General features: G+C 37.8%; 1 long non-coding RNA gene across 1 annotated transcript; it reads right to left on the bottom strand.

Moving 5' to 3' along the window:
• Nucleotides 1–273: 273 nt before the first annotated feature.
• LOC110676250 lies at nucleotides 274–12,094 on the bottom strand. Its single transcript, XR_002500205.1, has 3 exons — nucleotides 11,960–12,094; nucleotides 9,180–9,182; nucleotides 274–286 (listed from the first exon to the last, which is right to left on the bottom strand). It is a non-coding gene; the product is annotated as an uncharacterized LOC110676250 (long non-coding RNA).
• Nucleotides 12,095–17,991: the final 5,897 nt, after the last annotated feature.

Raw genomic sequence — 17,991 nt, 5'->3', positions numbered from 1 at the left:
CCAATTTCAGTTTTATAAATCACTGGTGTAAACGAATCGTCGAAGCTCGTACCAGGCAGATGAACGGAATTCCCCTGGTTGAATCTCCAAAAATGTTCATTTTTCAGTTAACGATCGCTTGCTTAAGAATCATACCCATCAGGCAAATTATAATCATGCTTAATCAAAAGTCAATTTTCTTCCATCGGGTAGCCGTTCGAATCTTTTAATTTAAAATGGATTTACCCATGGAAACTCCTATGCCGATATTGTAGCAGGCAGTTTCTGCTCCTCCCCTTCAAATTGTCTTCCTATGGATAATTATTCTTATTGTTTTCAATCATATGAAAAAAAAAACTGCCGCTGCAGGCAATTCCTATTCCGTCTCTTTATCAATGGATAATCCCAACAGAAAAAAATCAGAAAAGGCACTTACTTCTAGTAAAATGTCTCCCTCTAATTTTGATTTTTTGACTGAACCATTGAATCAAATGATTGATGCAATGTTCAAACCCACCACAATGGTTGAAGCAGACCAAGTTGGTGTAGAATTTACCAACAAAATTGTTATCGGATTACGTTTCTCTATTGGATTCAAATAATTGTTTAAATATTTTAAATCGTTCTTCAATTGGTAAAGAGGACGAGCTGTTTAATTTTCTAATAGCTAATGTATGTTATAGCATTTATTACTGAAACTTATTTGAAACCTATATCCAAACTCAAAAGAGATCCAGACCTTTGGTTTATCGTTATGATCGAATTGATGGGGCATGTTGGGGAGTTGCAATCATCGTTTATAGGCGTGTAAAGCATCAACTGTTTTCGTCATTTGGAACTAAAATTTTTGAAACTTTGGGGTTTCTGTTGAAACACAGCTTGGTAAATATACTTTTATAGCTGCCTATTTGCCTTTTTAATGCACTGGGCAGCAAGTTTATTTGATCCAAACTAACTTGCAGAAACTGACTCGCAAGAAGCCTTTTTTTGTTATTGGTGACTTTAATGCTCATGGAATAATTCGCAAAGAAATTCCAACGACACAATTTTATTTGATGAGTGCCTTTTAGGCTACTTCTCAATTCAATCCACGATAGCTCTCCTTGTTTTTCCTCTTCCTGAAACCTTTCTACGACTGATTCGATCTTAACCGACTCTAGTCACCTTTGTAGCCAACTGGTTACTCACGCTGGTTTTGATTCTGATCATGTCCCTGTTGCATTTGAAAATATTCCATGAAGTGATTCTCAATTCTAGCACCTCCACTTTCAATTATTAACTAGCAGACTGGAATATATATGAAACATATATCGATAGTAATCTCGATGTTATCATTTCTTTGCAAACAAAATTTGATATTGACAATGCTCTCGAAACGTTAACTAATTCCATTGTTAAAGCCAAGGGGCATTGCAATTCCAAAATGTGAAGTAAAATTCGAATCCTTGATTATAGACGACGATCTTAAACTTTTGAACCGTCTAAAAAACGTGAGAAGAAGACAATATCCAATGAAAATTATATAGCATGATCTGCACAAAGAAATTAAAAAACAGTTTTTTCAAAATAAAATTTCTCCATTGAACCGAGGGATTAGAAAAAATATATCTCAGTAGCCAATTCCGGCCTTGAAAGAGGAAATCAAATTATTACTAACTAATTTCGAAAAAGCTGAAAAACTTGCTATGCAGTTTGAAAGCATTAATTTATGACTCACTAATCCAATCTAACCTAATCCAATAGAAAATCAAGTTACTAAGGACTTCGAAAGCATTTCTAGTCAAGAAAACGTTTTTGAAAATTCCTGGGAGACTAATTTGGAAGAAGTCAAAAATATGAAAGCTTCTGGCGATGATGGAATTTCTATAGCCTCATCAAGAATCCTCCAGAGAGCAGTTTATCACTCTTGATTGAAATATTTAACAAATGTTTTTAGTTGGCATATTTTCCTGACAAAAGGAGAAATGCCAAGGATGTACCAATTTTGAAACCAGACAAAAATCTTTCAGAAGCTTCCAGCTATTGTCCAATTAGTTTGCTTTCCTCCACTTTTTCAGAAGGTCATTTTGGCAGAATAATGGTCCATATTAACGAAAATTTATTTTTTGCCGATGAATAGTTTGGATTCCGCCATGGAAATTCTACCACTCATCAATTTTTACACTACCCGTCATAAATACGGACTCATTAAAATAAAAACGGCAACACCCAGTTGAATATTGAATCACCCCTTGAAAAGTTTAGCATCACCTCAAAATAGATAAATATACATTAGGGTGCGGCTTATTTTTCAAAAGATCTCAAAACCAAAAATTCGTGTGCTCTACTGAATTCAAATCACATTAATAGAAAAACTTCAAAATCTGAGCCAAAAATATTAACATTTAGAGGTGGCACTGGCGTCTTGAAGGTGAATTATAAAATATGACCTTCAGTGAAGTAAACATAACTTTGTTATTTTCCAACCAATTTCAAAACTTTTAGCATCATTATCTTCATAATTAAATTTATGGAAACTTTGTAGAAACAATCAAATTTGTCTAAAATCAAAACTAGTCTTAGTTTAAAATAAGTTTATACAAATTTTTCCTCATTTTACTAAAAAAATCAACTTTGTTGGACCATAACTTCTTGATAACACGATCGATTTCGAATCTTTTTACATGTTTTTGAAGAAAATTCAGTTGTTATCGAACTGTTCATACAACACATTTTTCTAAAAAATGGTTTTGACTAAGTTTTTCACCATTAACTATCCAAAACCATGATTTTTTAATAAAAAAATCAAATTTCTTTTGATTATTTGAGTTTTTTCACCGAGAATTGCTTTTGTTCTATAAAACTTAAATACATAAAGCATCTTGCCTTTATTACAAGTTGAATAGTGCATATATTTTTCAACATATTCAAACTAATTTTTGGTTCAAAATAATTTAAAAATTGTTGCAAAGTCCTTCTCAAAGATTTAACAAATGAGAAAATCAATTTCAGCTTTAGAGATAATATTTAACTGGCAAAAATTGAAAAAACTGGCATTTTTCGTAAAAAAATCATGTTTTTGTGCAGTTTTTGCTGAATAACTTGGTAAAGACATTTTTTTAGTGAAATGTGTTATATGAAAGATTTAAAAACAATTGAAATAGCTTCAAAAACATGTAAAAAGATTTTGAATCGGTTGAGTAATCATAAAGTTATGGTCAAACAAAGTTGAAATTTTTAGTAAAATGAGGAACAATTTATATAAACTTATTTTAAACTAAGACTAGTTTTGATTTTAGACAAACTTGATGTTGTACAAAGTGTCTATAAATTTAATTATGAAGATAATGATGCTAAAAGTTTTGAAATTGGTTGGAAAATAACAAAGTTATGTTTACTTCACTGAAGGTCATTTTTTTAACTTAAACTTGTTTTGATTTTAGACAAATTTGATGTTCTACAAAGTTTTTGTAAATTTAATTTTGAAGCTATCGATGCTAAAAGTTTTGAAATCGTTCAAAAACTAACAAAAATATGTTTACTTCACTGAATGTTATTTTTTATAACTTGAAAATTCACCTTCAAGACGCTTGCGCCACCCCTAAATGTTAATATTTTTGACTCAGATTTTGAGGTTTCTCTTTTAATGTGATTTGAATTCAGTAGAGCACACCAATTTTTGGTTTTACTATATCTCGAGATGCTTATGATATGTGAAGAAACGACTTTCAGCAAAGTTGTTCAGCGTATCAAGGACATCCGCGAGGCAAACAGTTTGGTTCGCTAGTGAGCATGTTAAATTGAGCATTTTAAGCTAGTTCTATCTTGTGATCTAAATGAGAAAGAAAGATAGAGTCTTCGGTAAAGTTATTCATAAGATCAAGGACACCCGAAGAGCAAACAGTTCGAAATTTTGCCGATAGGTGGTGCTAGTGAGCATGTAAAAATTGAGCGTGATTCACAAGAGGTAAAAATCTCGAGTATTCGAGAAAGTTGTTCAGAGTGTCATAGACATCCGGGAAGCAGACCATTTAATTAAAAAAAATCCGGTTAGTGTCACTAGTAAGCAAATAAAATGAAGGATTTATAGTTATATTTTCTGATCCAGATGAGATAGAAAATTGGAGTCTTGAATATCCAATGATTTAAACCCGAATCACTAGGGAATGAAGTGAATCAGGAATGTATCGCTGGAATATGAAATGAATCAGACTTGAATACGCAATCGATCCGATACAAATCACTTGACTCTGAAGTGAATCTGTCCTGAATCACTTGAATATGAAGTATGACAGACCTGTATGCGAATTCCGGCGCGTATTTTCTTCGAAGAAAAGAATATTTTCTTGCTTGTCAGTCATGGAAAAAAATTCTTCTCTTCGAAAACAATGTGCGCCGGAATTCACCTACTGAAGTATTTGAATATAGCGTATCAGTCTCAATTATGAAGAAACTTCACAAAGAGGATTTTAAAAATTCAGGTATTGACTTAATTACTTGAAAGTGAAGTGAATCAAACCTGAATCACATGAAAATAAAGTAAATCAGTCCTGAATTCATAAAGTATGAAGCAAATGAAATCCAAATAAGGCTGATACAAATACTAATTTTCTTTTATGTCCGAGACCACTAATTATTTTACCTGTTTTTTTTATTTTAAAAATTCAAAAACCTAATTGATGTCAAAAAAATGATGAATCTTTTTTTTCTCCCCTTCAAACTTTACGAATTTTTGAACGGGGGGGAAGTGACATAAAAGAAAATTAATATTTGTATCAGCCTAAGTAAAACATAAATTAAATCAAACTTTTAACTCCTGAATATAAAGTAAATCAGACATAAATCGCTTGTAAATGAATGAATCAGACCCGAATAACTCAAAAATGGAGTGAATTAGGAATGACTTCCACAAATAGGAAGTAAATCAGCTCTGAATCTCTAGAAAATGCAGTCATACGTACCGGAAACACTTGAATATAAAGTAAGTCAGGCATGATACACTTGAAAATTAAGTGAATCAGCCCTAAAATGCTTGAACCTGGAGTGAATACCTGGTCAACTGGAAAATGCAGTAAAACAAAACTTAATGACCTAAATTTTAGGTTAATCAAACCTGAACTATTTGAATATTAAGTCTTTCATACTTGAAACAGGTGAATATGAAGGGGTGCAGGTCGTTAGGTCGAATGCCGTTAGGCCGAATGTCTTTAGTCCGAAGGCGATTAGGCCGAATGTCGTTAGGCCGAAAGGGCCGTTAGGCCGAAAGGGTCGTTAGGCCGAAATATTACATTTGATACATTTGGTCATTTACTACTATTTTAAATGGCTAACACATTCATCAGTGTTTTTCCTTCTTTTAGTCAAAGGATGTTCTTTCTAGTTATATTTCTCAGTGGTTATTGTATGCTTCTAGGTAATCCAAACCATCTTGATCTAATTACTAACAATCCATTCAACCTGAAAATTCATCCGACAGTTTCTAGGTGAACCTTACCTATATCTGTTAATTACCCCGTTCGACCTTACGCTTAATTAGAACTATCGACCATTTTCGGCCCAGTTACCCTTTCGGCCTAACGACCCTTTCGGCCTAACGGCATTCGGCCTTATGGCATTCGGCCTAACGACATTCGGCCTAACGAGATATAACCAATTACTGAAATATGAACGGTATGAATCACTTAAACATAAAGTGAATTAAGCTTGAAACACTTGAAAATGAAATGAATTAGACATAAACCGCTTGTAAACAATTGAACATTAAGTGAATCAAACCTGAAACAGTTGAATATGAAGTGAATCGGTCATGAGTCATTTGAACAAAACTAATTTGAATCTGGCATGATTTATTTAATACGGAGGAAATCAAACCTGAATTACTTGGTTATGAAGTGAGTCAAACCTGAAACACATTAAAATAAAGAAGACCAGATATTAATCAGGGAATGAAGTGAATCAACATGCATCACTTGAACATAAAGACAATCAATCCTGAATCATTCATTCATTCATTCATTTATTTATTTCCAGTAGCGTAAGGTTTAACCTTTTAAATTACTACATTCGGCGACACATTGCAGATTTAACATAAATAATAATTTCACAGATTATAATTAGTTACATATTGTACAATAAAGTCGTATATAATACTATCTACTCCAAAAATTCAAACATTTTTCCTTGAAAGCTACTTCTGATGTTTCCCGTTTAATAGAATGGGGCAAACTGTTCCAATTTACTATTCCTCTAACAAACATTGAGCTAGCATATGTTAACGTGCGATTTGCTGGGATTATTATATTTTGCGAGCGCTGCCCACGAAAAGGCACACGTTTTTGAAACAGGGCTGGTGGGTTTTTAATCTTTATCAGTTTTCTCAGAAACATACAGGATCGATATGCGTAAAAGTTCTGAAATGGACAGCCAAGGAGGTTCTTTTGGAGATGGCTCACATGTGCAAAACGACTCAGGCCGTACACAAAGCGCACACAACAATTAAGTGCTACGCGGAGCCGATTCATGGTTTCTGCACCAGGATTTACTAGAAACGAATCACCAAAAATAAAGTGGGGCAAAATGAGCGACTTAAATAACTTTAATCTTGTTGTAACCGGTGTTTGTTCGGCACAGTACCGTAACGATCTAAGTCCAGCGTAGATTTTTCCACACTGTTGCAAAGCCAAGCCGTCCCACTGTAGATCATTCTGGAAAACATAGCCAAGGTTGTTCACAGAGTTTGCCCATTTTATCGGAAGTCCATCCATCATCATTTCTGGTAAAGGCTCAGCTGATTCCACGCGTCTTCTTCGGTTTCGGATCAACAAAGCTACGCTTTTCGATTGGTTTACTCTCAATCCGTTCCGGTTACACCATTCCATTATCCTCTCTAGATCAGCGTTCATCATTGCAGTCAGTTCACGAGCACAAGGTCCTATTCGACCAATGTACAGCTGCACATCATCTGCGTATAATTGCATGGAACAGTGTTTCAGCACAGTGGGAAGGTCATTGATGTAACAACTGAATAACAATGGTCCTAGTACCGAACCCTGTGGGACTCCTGACATTACAGTTTTGCTTTCAGAGTATCGGCCTTTACAGCAAACTGTCTGGCTTCTATTCGTGAGATACGACTCAATTAGTCCAACCGCAGGAGTTGAAAAATTGAATTGTCTCACCAGCTTGGAACATAGCTTTTTATGTGACACAGTATCAAATGCTTTCGAAAAATCCAAAAGAAGCAATATACTTGTCCCTCGTTTGTCCATCAAAGCGCTAAGGTCATCATGAACGCGCAAAACAGCAGTTTTTACACCTTGCATTTTTCTGAATCCAGCTTGACTATCCGATAAATAACCGTTGCTCTCAATATAAGATGTCATTTGTTTTTTCAACAGTTTTTCAAAAGCTTTTGAAAGAGCACACAAAATACTAATCGGTCTTAAATTTGAGATTGCATTCAAATGTGGCTTTTTACGTAACGGTAATACTTTCGCATGTTTCCACGAAGACGGAAAAAAGGAGAGTTCAATAAACTTGTTGTACATATATGCAATGTGATGAGCTATTAATGGTAAAATTAGTTTCAAGAACTTTATCGGCAATTCGTCGAGCCCAGTAGCATTTGATTTTATGTCCCATATTGCATTTACAATTTCCCAAACCTGAACTCGTTTAAATGAAAAGTTATATGGTGAAGCTGGAACATGTATTGGTGATGTACGATTGCCAATATCATTGATATAGTTTGTCATAAAAACGCTGTTGACTTCATCTGGATCGAACTCACATGGTTTTGTTTCATTATCTTTTCCAATTCCTAGATCTTTCACTCGCTTCCATAAAGTTTTAAAAGGTAAACGACAGTCCAAAAATCTTTCCATGTGATGCTCTTTAGCTTTAGTGATCATTATGTTTACCCTATTACGCAAAGTTTTATACTGTAGTCGTTTTTGTGCTTTAAGTTGTGACGGCGCTTTCAACCAGTCTTTATACGACAAATCTCTCTCCAACATTGCTCGACGAATAGCTGGAGTAAACCAAGGGTTGAATTTCTTACGGTGGCTTATTATCCGACATGGAATACAAGTATCATGGATTATTTTCATATGATCATTGAAAAACTGGAGCAATTCGTCTGGATCATTAATTGAATAGAAATCAGCCCACGGGATAGACAAAACAGCATCTTGTAATCGCTGAGCATCAAAATGTACATAATCGTGATAGGTGCTGAATGTTGGAGCGTCAACCGTATCATAATCCATGGAGCCATAAATCAAATCATGATGCGACAGTGCTGGAAAACTGACTTGTCCAAAACGCAAAATTTTCTCACTGTCGCTAGTGAGCAATAAATCCAGCTGAGAACAACTCTCGTCATATAAATACGTTGGTTCATCACCAACGGATTTCATTGAGAAACCGTTTAGAACGGACAACAAACGAGATGTTCTAACACAGGGCCGCAAAAGGTTAGTATTAAAATCGCCGACCATGAAAATACCATTGTAACGAGAAGTAAATTCTACCATCATATCAGATATGAAGTAAGAACAGTCGTTCTCAGGAGGATTATAAACAGTTACTACGACAAACTTTTCACCACATAAACAAAACTCCAGTGCCAGACATTCTGTCTTATCATTCGATTCTGTGGAAACTTCCGTACTCATTACTTTGAGACAAGAAAGGTGTTCTTTATAATAAACTATGATTCCTCCTCCACGCTTATAAACTCTATCATTACGCACACTTCGATAGCCTGGGATTGCTACACTGCGATCAGTGATCCTCGACGTCAGCCAAGACTCTGTAAAGCACGCTACATCCACCTTAGACTTTGATAAAACGTGCCGAAGCTCATCTAACTTGCTCGTCTTTCTTGCACACAGGCTTTGTGCATTACCGTGGCATATATTAAACTTCCCAGAAAGCAAAACCGCATTTAACACTGCTCCTGGAATGTTTGTTGAAGTTTGATCTACTGTACGTGACATTATTAATAAAATTTCACTTCACAATCACTTGGATATGAAAAGTTTCTGACTTGAATAATTTGAATATGATGTGCGCATCCTTAAAGCCAATTTGGATTTTGGATGTCTTTGAACTTATATTCAACTTTGTCGAAGACTCGAACTTTATATCTTATCTGGATGATGACATAGATGCTCATTTTTATCTACACACTAGCGCCTGTACAACTTTGCCCAAAACACGAACTTTCTATCTCATGTGGATCACAAGATGGAACAAGCTTAAAATGCTCAATTTTACATGCTCACTAGTGCCACCTAGCGAAAAAATTGCGAACCAAATTGTTTGCTTTCCGAATGTCCTTGAACTGCTGAACAACTTTGCTGATGACCGCACCATTATATATCATCAGCATCTCGAAATATAGCATCATGAATGTTCCTGTTTTGAGGTGATGCTAAACTTTTTAGGGTGATTCTATATTCAGCTGCTTGTTGCAATACTTTTTCAAGCGAGTCCATATTCATGACGTGTTACAAATTTGATTCGTTCAAACCAATCTGAAGGCTATTCCACTGGTCTTGCTCTTCTACACATAGATAAAACATTCGATATTGATTGTAAATTGCTGTTAGAATAATCCAAAGTTATCTGATGAATCGTACACTTCAGGTTAATTATCAGAATTCCAAGTCTGAAAGACTTCCTGTAAGAGTTGGTGTTCCTCAAGGCAGCATTTTGGGGTCAATATTATACAATATTTTCAAATAAAACTTATCTGAGTTACCTCAGGGATTTCAAAAATCTTTGTTTGCGGATGGGATAGGTCGCTTCACTAAAGGACTTGCGTGATGCTTGCGTGATGAAAAGGTAGTCAGATGAGTTGGTCCGATGAGGTTAAGTACCTAGGGCTCACGCTAGAACATTTTTTTTTCAAAAATCACTACGAGGGCATTGCAGCCAAATGTAACAAATATATAAAATGTCTTTACCCACTTATTAACAGAAAATCAAAACTTTGTTTTTCGACAAGTCCAGGGCTGAAAGTCTCTATAATAAGGTAAAAAAGCTCTGTTTTAAGAACAAACTTTTGATTTTCAAATTTTTAGGCCAGCCATGTTGTATGCTGTACCAATGTGGACTGAAAGCACTGCCGACGATTCAGAATAAAATTTTGAAACATTGGAACAAATGTCGAATAAAATTATTAATAATTTTCGACAAAAGCATTGCATTCTATTACCACAATTTCTGCGTCATATATCTAAGGAAAGTTAGGTAAAGTGAATCGATAGCGTTTCTTTTAAAAGCAGGTAAAATCAACTCACCTGTAAAAATTCTGAACTGCTACGGCAAATGAAATGTAATATGTTGTTAACAAAATGCTGATAAAAGCTTAATTTAGTTAAAATAATACCAAATTAAGATGATAGTGTTTTCTTACACAGAACACCTAGATATAAGAAATGAATGATACTTATAAAGAAATTAAAAAATAGGAAAAAACGGATAGAGTAAAGCAGGGCAAATGTTCGAGTGAGACAAGAGTTTCTTCTAAGGATTGCTGGCTCAATTCAAAGCTAATGTTACAAATGTAATGGTGGTTGCAAATCTATTCAACTAAGGGACTTTCACTCCAAGCAAGCATGGAAAAATTCACTCACTCGTCCGAACGCTACCAATAAAAAATAGCAAAGTATCTGCTGCCACAGAATGCTCAAAGACAGACGAACGCTACGAGGGTAAGCGCATTCTCGACGAATCGCAAACGATAAACCCAAAATCAAAAGACTCACGGAGCAGAGAGAGAACCAATCCGCTCTTAACGTTCCACGCTCCGTCATCGTTATCATTGAAACTTCAGCAGTTTTTCTGTTCAAAACTTCAAATTAATCTATGAAAATATGTTCATTGTGTTTGGCTTGGAAAACAAAATACAGTGAACACTTTTTCCTGTAAATGTTCTTGATTTTGAACGAGAAAACTGCTTTTGAAAATTCCGAAATCAATGACGGATCCTGCCCCCTTAAATGTTAGACACGAAAGAACTCGTTCGCCATTCGCCAAGCTGAATGCATTCAGGGGAATGTACGGATTTCGCGCTCACTGAATCATTCCTCCGGATGTATTTCAGCTCTCAAACACGAATGCCACTCTTGTGGAATCGGAATGTAAATATTTATTCGCAACAGCAATCGGATGCCTTCGGCACATGGAGTCGGTAGCGAGTCATTCTGTTGCCGTTTTTGTCTAAATTGTCGCTCGGCGAACAATAGAAAACGCATTGGAAATAGGGTAACGACTGTTTATTTCGTTATTAACGCTAACAGTTGGCGCCAGCGAACATTCGGTTTTTCTCACTGGCCACCTCGCGGCGACACTTATGTTTGTATTCCACTCACTGATCGCGCTGGATTCTCAAATTTCTCAAACTTCCAGCACAAGGGTATGGAAAAATGGTAGTCGAGAACTGTTAAAACGTATGGAAAATAATGAAAAACGTAAAATACTTGCAATTAAGCAATCGGATCAAAAAAGTAGTGATTAGAAATCAAGCGTAATGTGAATAGATAACTTTTTGCAATTCCGTTGCAAATCAATCAACTTTTCATTGAGAAGTTGATCAACATAACGGCCTACTTTTCCTACTGAAAAAAAAACAGTGTTGAAAAGTGCTACTTTTCAGCACTCTTTTCGGTGCTGAAAAGTAGCACTTTTCAGTACTGATTTGGTAGGCATCAACCGAACAACCCAGTCTCTTTATGTCATTTGTGCTTATTTGCGCGGCGTGTGAGTCGAGACGAGTCGTTCTCACCTCGGGTGATGTGAGGCGACTAATGTTAATCCAATGGGAGCAGGTCGTCAATTGTCCCTCATTCAACTCGTCTCGCATGCCAAATAAGCATAATTGCATCTGATTCTAGATCCGCTGTGCGATCTGATTCCGGCAGGGGCTGTCCATTAACCACGTGATCAGTTTTTTAGGATTCCAGGCCACGAAGGGGGTCATTTGTCCATTCACAGTCTAAATTTGTTTACGTTTGTGTACCTAATTGCGATCCAATAATTTCGTAGTTTTCGACGCGTTTGGCATCGTATTTATTTTGTACTTCGTTCAGAATCGTCGTGGAATTACCTCGTGTATTTGAAAATCGTGGAGTTCGTTTGAGTTTCGAACAATTTCTCGAGATTTTACGTTCTGAAATCCTTACCGTATAGTTTCGCCACAACAATGGCTTCCTGTTGTTTTGCATGCAGTAACGATCTCGTCCAAGAAGAAGAGATCGTCTGTAAAGGTTTCTGCAAGTCAACCTTCCATCTCCGATGTGTACACCTCAGTCCGGAGATTCGCACAGTGATCCAGTCTAACTCTCAGCTGTACTGGATGTGCTCGGCTTGCACGAAGATGATGAAAAACGCAACGTTTCGACAGGCTATTGCATCCACGAATGAGGCTATGCTACACCTTGAAGTGCAGCAAAACAAAGTGTTGGAAGAGCTAAGATCTGAGATTAAGCAAAATACAGCGAAAATCAACTCAATACTTAGCCTGACACCACGCACTCCTAAACGCGTAGGTGAATTCCATTTTTCATCTCAACTTGCCAAACGGAACAGAACCGATGGTAGTAGCTCTGTAAATAGGCTATCTACACGTGATGAACAGGTAGGAAGTAAAGATGATGATCCGAGCATAGTGGTGCCCTTGGCAAGCCAAGTGCAAAAATGTTGGTTATATCTTTCGCAATTTGATCCTAAAGCTACTACCGATGATATTGTTCGATTAGTGAAACGTAATTTGGAGACTGAATCAGATGTGCAAGTGGTAAAACTTGTTCCGAAGGGACGAAGAATTGAGGATCTTTCGTTCGTTTCCTTCAAGGTGGGAATTGAGATGGATTTGAGAGAAAAGGCACTGTTGGCCACGTCGTGGCAAAAAGGAATATATTTCCGAGAATTTGAATTCTCGCGGTCGGCTCGCCCTGATGTCTTTCGTTTCGAACCTTAGCTCTAGTCATTCATTTGCGCCAATATCACCGACTTTACACTCTCCGATCCCGTCTCCCGCTCGAAAGCCTGTAAGGAAAAATGATTATAATGTCCACTCTGTCGACGAAATACGCATATACTACCAGAACATGAACAGTATCCGTAGTAGCGGCCGACTGCAGTCCGTTTTCTTGTCGTCCGTTGAGAATGACTACGATGTTTACGTATTCTGTGAAACGAATTTGGATGCGTCAATAACGAATGGAATGATATTTCATGAATCATTTGTTACCTACCGATGTGATCGTTCGCCGTTGAATGCCGATAAGCCATCCGGAGGGGGTGTTCTCATCTCCGTAAGAGCCACTCTTCCGAGTTGTATTATTAATGACTCATCCTGCAATGAAGAAGTCTCAGTAAGAATCTCCATTGGAAAGACCGACATCGTCTTGTGTTGCATTTACTTACCTCCCGATGCGAGTCTAGCACGATACTCGTCACACTGCGACAGCGTTCGTAAACTGGTCGATACAGCAAGCCTTGAAAGCAAAGTTATTGTAATTGGTGACTTTAATCTGAAAAACACCATTTGGTACCGTGAGAACGAAAACGATCTGCATCTCTTACCACTGCAAGTCCGCACACCGGAGGAAACTGTTATTGTTGATGAACTGACTGCCTGTGCACTGGTTCAAGTGTGTGGTATTCCGAATCAAAACAATCGTTTCCTCGATCTAACATTTACGAACGACGATGAATGTTGTCAAATGGACTTGTGTGAGCCCCTACTCCACAACGAAACTCATCATAATGCTATGTCACTCACCGTTAACTACAACAAACTTACCTATGATGAATCTGCACTGCACAGTCAACCAACACGACTTAAATTGGACCTCAAGAGATGTGATTACGCTGGTATTGTGCAAGAGCTCTTAACCGTCAATTGGGATGATATTTTCATTGAATACGAAACGTTTGACGCAGCACAATTGAATGCATCCATCGACTCAATGGTTAGCTACTTACGCAGGTTTGAAATGTTTGATGAATTAGGAAATGGTGTACATCGTGTGAACAATGCTGTCGACTTTAATGTGTTAGCATTTTATGAAGTTTTTTCAAGACATTGCCGTGTCGTTAACAGTAAAAGAGGTGGCCCAGTCTACCCCGAGTGGTTCGACTCCGAAACTGTACAACTGTTAAAGATTAAGAACAAGCTGCACAACAAGTTCCGGCGGAGCAAATCGATCCGTGATGAGGATGCGTACAGACAAGCATTGCGAGAGTTTAAAACGAAGCAACGTTCCCAGTTTGCGGTATATATGGATGAATTGCAATTTAACATTCAGGCTAATCCAAAAGTGTTTTGGAAATATGTCAGCAAAAAACGGCGTGATACTGGAATCCCAGTTAATGTTACGTTCAAATTTTGAAATTGTTTATCGGCATATCGGTCTATATTGCTCGAAGTAAGAGGGAGCATGGAGAAGAAAGCAATGAATACTAGATGGATAGGTACCGTAAGGGAACGGCGAGAGAAATTGGATTAGATGTTGAAGAGGGCATACCATATGAAACAGTATTACTTGAAACGTCACTTCCTTGTGGCTAACGTCCCCTATGGGAACGGCTTGGGTGTGTTTTGAGAATGACACTACCAAGTACAAATCGACGAATGCTGATTGCATCGAACGTGCAGCTGAGTTGTTTGCCGAATACTTCAATGCAGTTTACTCCGAACGCAATGAGATTCAAGTACCTGTATATCCTCGTGCGGAAGAGCGGTTACCTGAAATAGCACTGTCTTTGGACGAAATGTGTTTAAAAATGCAAACGTTAGATGTTTCCAAAGCTAGCGGTCCCGATGGTATTCCGAATATTTGTATCAAAAGTTGCGTCGAAGCGTTCGCACTTCCTTTACACAAATTGTTTAATTTGTCTCTTTCTTGTGGCTATTTCCCGGCGCTGTGGAAGATCTCGCACATTGTTCCGGTTCATAAAAAGGGTTCCAAGTTGCCTGTGGAAAATTACCGTGGAATAGCCATTCTATCCGCAATACCGAAAATTTTCGAAAGCCTAATCTATGACCAGCTTTATTCATGGATTGAACCGCGTATTTCATCATGTCAACATGGGTTCTTGAAAAAGCGCTCTACGACCACGAATCTGGCTGAATTTGTGTCTCGAACTTCCCAGTGGATGATGGATGGACTACAAGTGGACACAATATATACAGACATGTCTAAAGCGTTCGATGTCATTAACATTAATGCCATCCTATCAGTTTTGGGAAAACACGGCATTGAAGATCGAATTCTCAGCTGGCTTCGTACTTATTTGGAAAATCGGACCCAATACGTTAAGCTACACCAAACGAGATCGAAATCATTTTCTGTTGATTCCAGGGTGCCTCAAGGTAGCCATTTGGGCCCTTTGCTCTTCATCCTTGTCATGAATGAATTGCCTAGTTACCTCGATGGAGTCTACATCCTCATTTACGCCGATGATGTCAAAATATTCATTCCTATAAGTTGTTTGAAGGATTGTCGGAATCTACAACGAAATGTTGAGCTGTTCTCCAACTTTTGTATGCAGTTTGGTCTAAAGGTCAATGTTTCTAAATGCAACGTGGTGTCTTTCTCTAGAAAGCCTAATACAATCCACTATGACTATCGAATGAGTGCAGATGTCATACATCGATCGTTTTGTGTGAATGACTTGGGCGTGGACCTCGATAGTGAACTATCCTTTACTAAACATATTGACAAGGTAATCGCAAAAGCTAATGCCATGTTTGGAATGATTAGACGGCTTGGACAGGAATTCGATGATCCGTACACAATAATTTCTCTCTACGTTGGATTAGTTCGTTCGATTATTGAGTATGCTGGAATAGTTTGGCAGCCATATTACGAAATGCATAAGACAAGAATCGAAAGTGTACAGAAAAAGTTTGTTAGGTTTGCACTCCGGAACCTTGGGTGGAGAGACGTTTTGCCGGATTATAAATCATTATGCACGCTTGTTGGAATTGATTCGCTCGAAATTAGAAGAAAAACGGCTGACGCTTTGTTCCTAAAGGATATAATTGATGGTAGATATAATTCTCAATACCTAGCAGGGCAGATTTCATTATATGAGGGTAGAACAGGTTTAAGATTAACAAGGCCGTTTCAAATTCCAAATAGAGTTCAAAACTATGCTAGGAATGAACCTATATATCGTATGATGTCGTTTTATAATGCAAACCGTGATTGTTTAAATGTTGAAATGTCCAAAGAACAAATTAAGTATGTAATAAGATTTAATTTTTAGTTGTATTGACGGAAGAACATTGTAATTAGTTTAAGATAATGGGCAAATGCCTACAGTCACAAATCAAATCATTCACAAATTTATAAAATTTGTATGGTCCGTGATCATTTGCCAGACCCTTTCTCTCCTCATGAATGATCACGTGATTTATGGACGACTCCACACAGGCTGGCGATTCTGATTTGGAATCGAATAGTCCAACATTTGCAGTCAGCTACTGTTTGTGCTGTCTTACCTGATTTCGATGGGATCGTGAAAACTTGTGACATTCATGAGTAGTACTGTATCACAGCCTAAGTGATTGAAAAATACTGAATGGATACTACGCATGGATGTGTGCCCATGTGAGTTCTCTTGAAATGTTTGTGCTTTTAGAGTTCATCCAGCTGAAATGGCATTTTTCGAAATAGCAAAAAATGTTGTAGGCAACTCGTTGCAAAACTCGATTTTTTCAGCACTCGTTGTATTCATCCAACTCGGCGAGCCTCGTTGGATAAATGTACAACTCGTGCTGAAAAAATCATCATTTTGCAACTTGTTGCCTAAATAACTATTTTGTGTTTAGTTCATCTTCCGTGGTGCTTTCTTTGCTTCAGGATTTTTCAGAGCCTTTTCAGTTTGGAATATAGCCCTATTGAAACACTCAGCTTGGTTGGAAAATGGCAACCTCCCTCTTGACATGTGGAAGTGAGATAGGGCAACGCAATAATCGAGTGAATGTTTCCCATGCTTTGCGACAAGTAAACAAACGACGGACGCGAGAATGTGTCGTAGATAGTCGCGGAGAAAAACTGCTTCAAAAAGTTGAGTTCTACCGATTCGAATTTCCCGTTTACCACTGTATCGCGAACCGAAGCATTCATGTTGATCGCGTACGTGTTATCTAGTCGACGCGCTAGTTAATTGGAGCATAATATCGCAATCATAAATTTTGTCCGAAACTCAACTAGCTTCTCCATTGCTATTGTGCTGTGCTCAGATCCCAGCAGCTGTCGTCATTCAGATCCACAAACACAACCGCAATCACCCGTTCTTCACACGATGGCGAGTCTGCAGCGTACTCCTCCTGCTAGCAACAACAACACACCGATGACGAATAAACGGCAGCGAATGGATGATCCCAACCTGGATAGGTCGTCTTCATCACAAAGTGAAGAAAATCCAATCACACTGGAAAATATGATGGAGACTATGTTGAAGCAATTCTCTGAAACTAGGCAGCTGATTGACTCTGTACGCAGCGAAATCAAAGACGTCAACGACAAAATTGATGCCATCAAGACTGAACTGAAGTGCGACTTGAAATCCGTCAAAGATGAATGCGCAGCAAAATTTCATCAACATGACACCGCGTTGGAGTCTCTAAATCAAAGAGTTGACAGTGTGTCCCAAAAATGCGGGGCGCTCGAAAATCGCAACGAGCTTATCATTAGCGGCATTCCATCCGAGCCTGGTGAAAACTTGAGTTCGACCCTAGGAGCAATCGGTCGACATCTGGCTGTGAGGGACACGGCCACTCTAGTAGTGGAAGCTCGGCGCTTGAAATCAGGTAGCAAAATGAACACAGACGGTCTCATCGTTGCTGAGTTTGCACTGAAGTCAACAAGGGATGAGTTTTACAGCGCGTATCTGCAAAAACGTGACCTGAAGCTGAGACACATTGGGTTGGACTCTGATCGGCGTGTGTACATCAATGAAAGCCTCACAATCGAAGCACGCAAGCTGAAGTCGGCGGCACTACATCTA

Source organism: Aedes aegypti, chromosome 2 (genome assembly GCF_002204515.2).
Source record: "Aedes aegypti strain LVP_AGWG chromosome 2, AaegL5.0 Primary Assembly, whole genome shotgun sequence".
In the NCBI taxonomy this organism is placed as follows: Eukaryota; Metazoa; Arthropoda; class Insecta; order Diptera; family Culicidae; genus Aedes; species Aedes aegypti.
The sequence above is the reverse complement of the archived record's forward strand: the minus strand, read 5'-3'. Positions and strand labels throughout refer to the sequence as shown.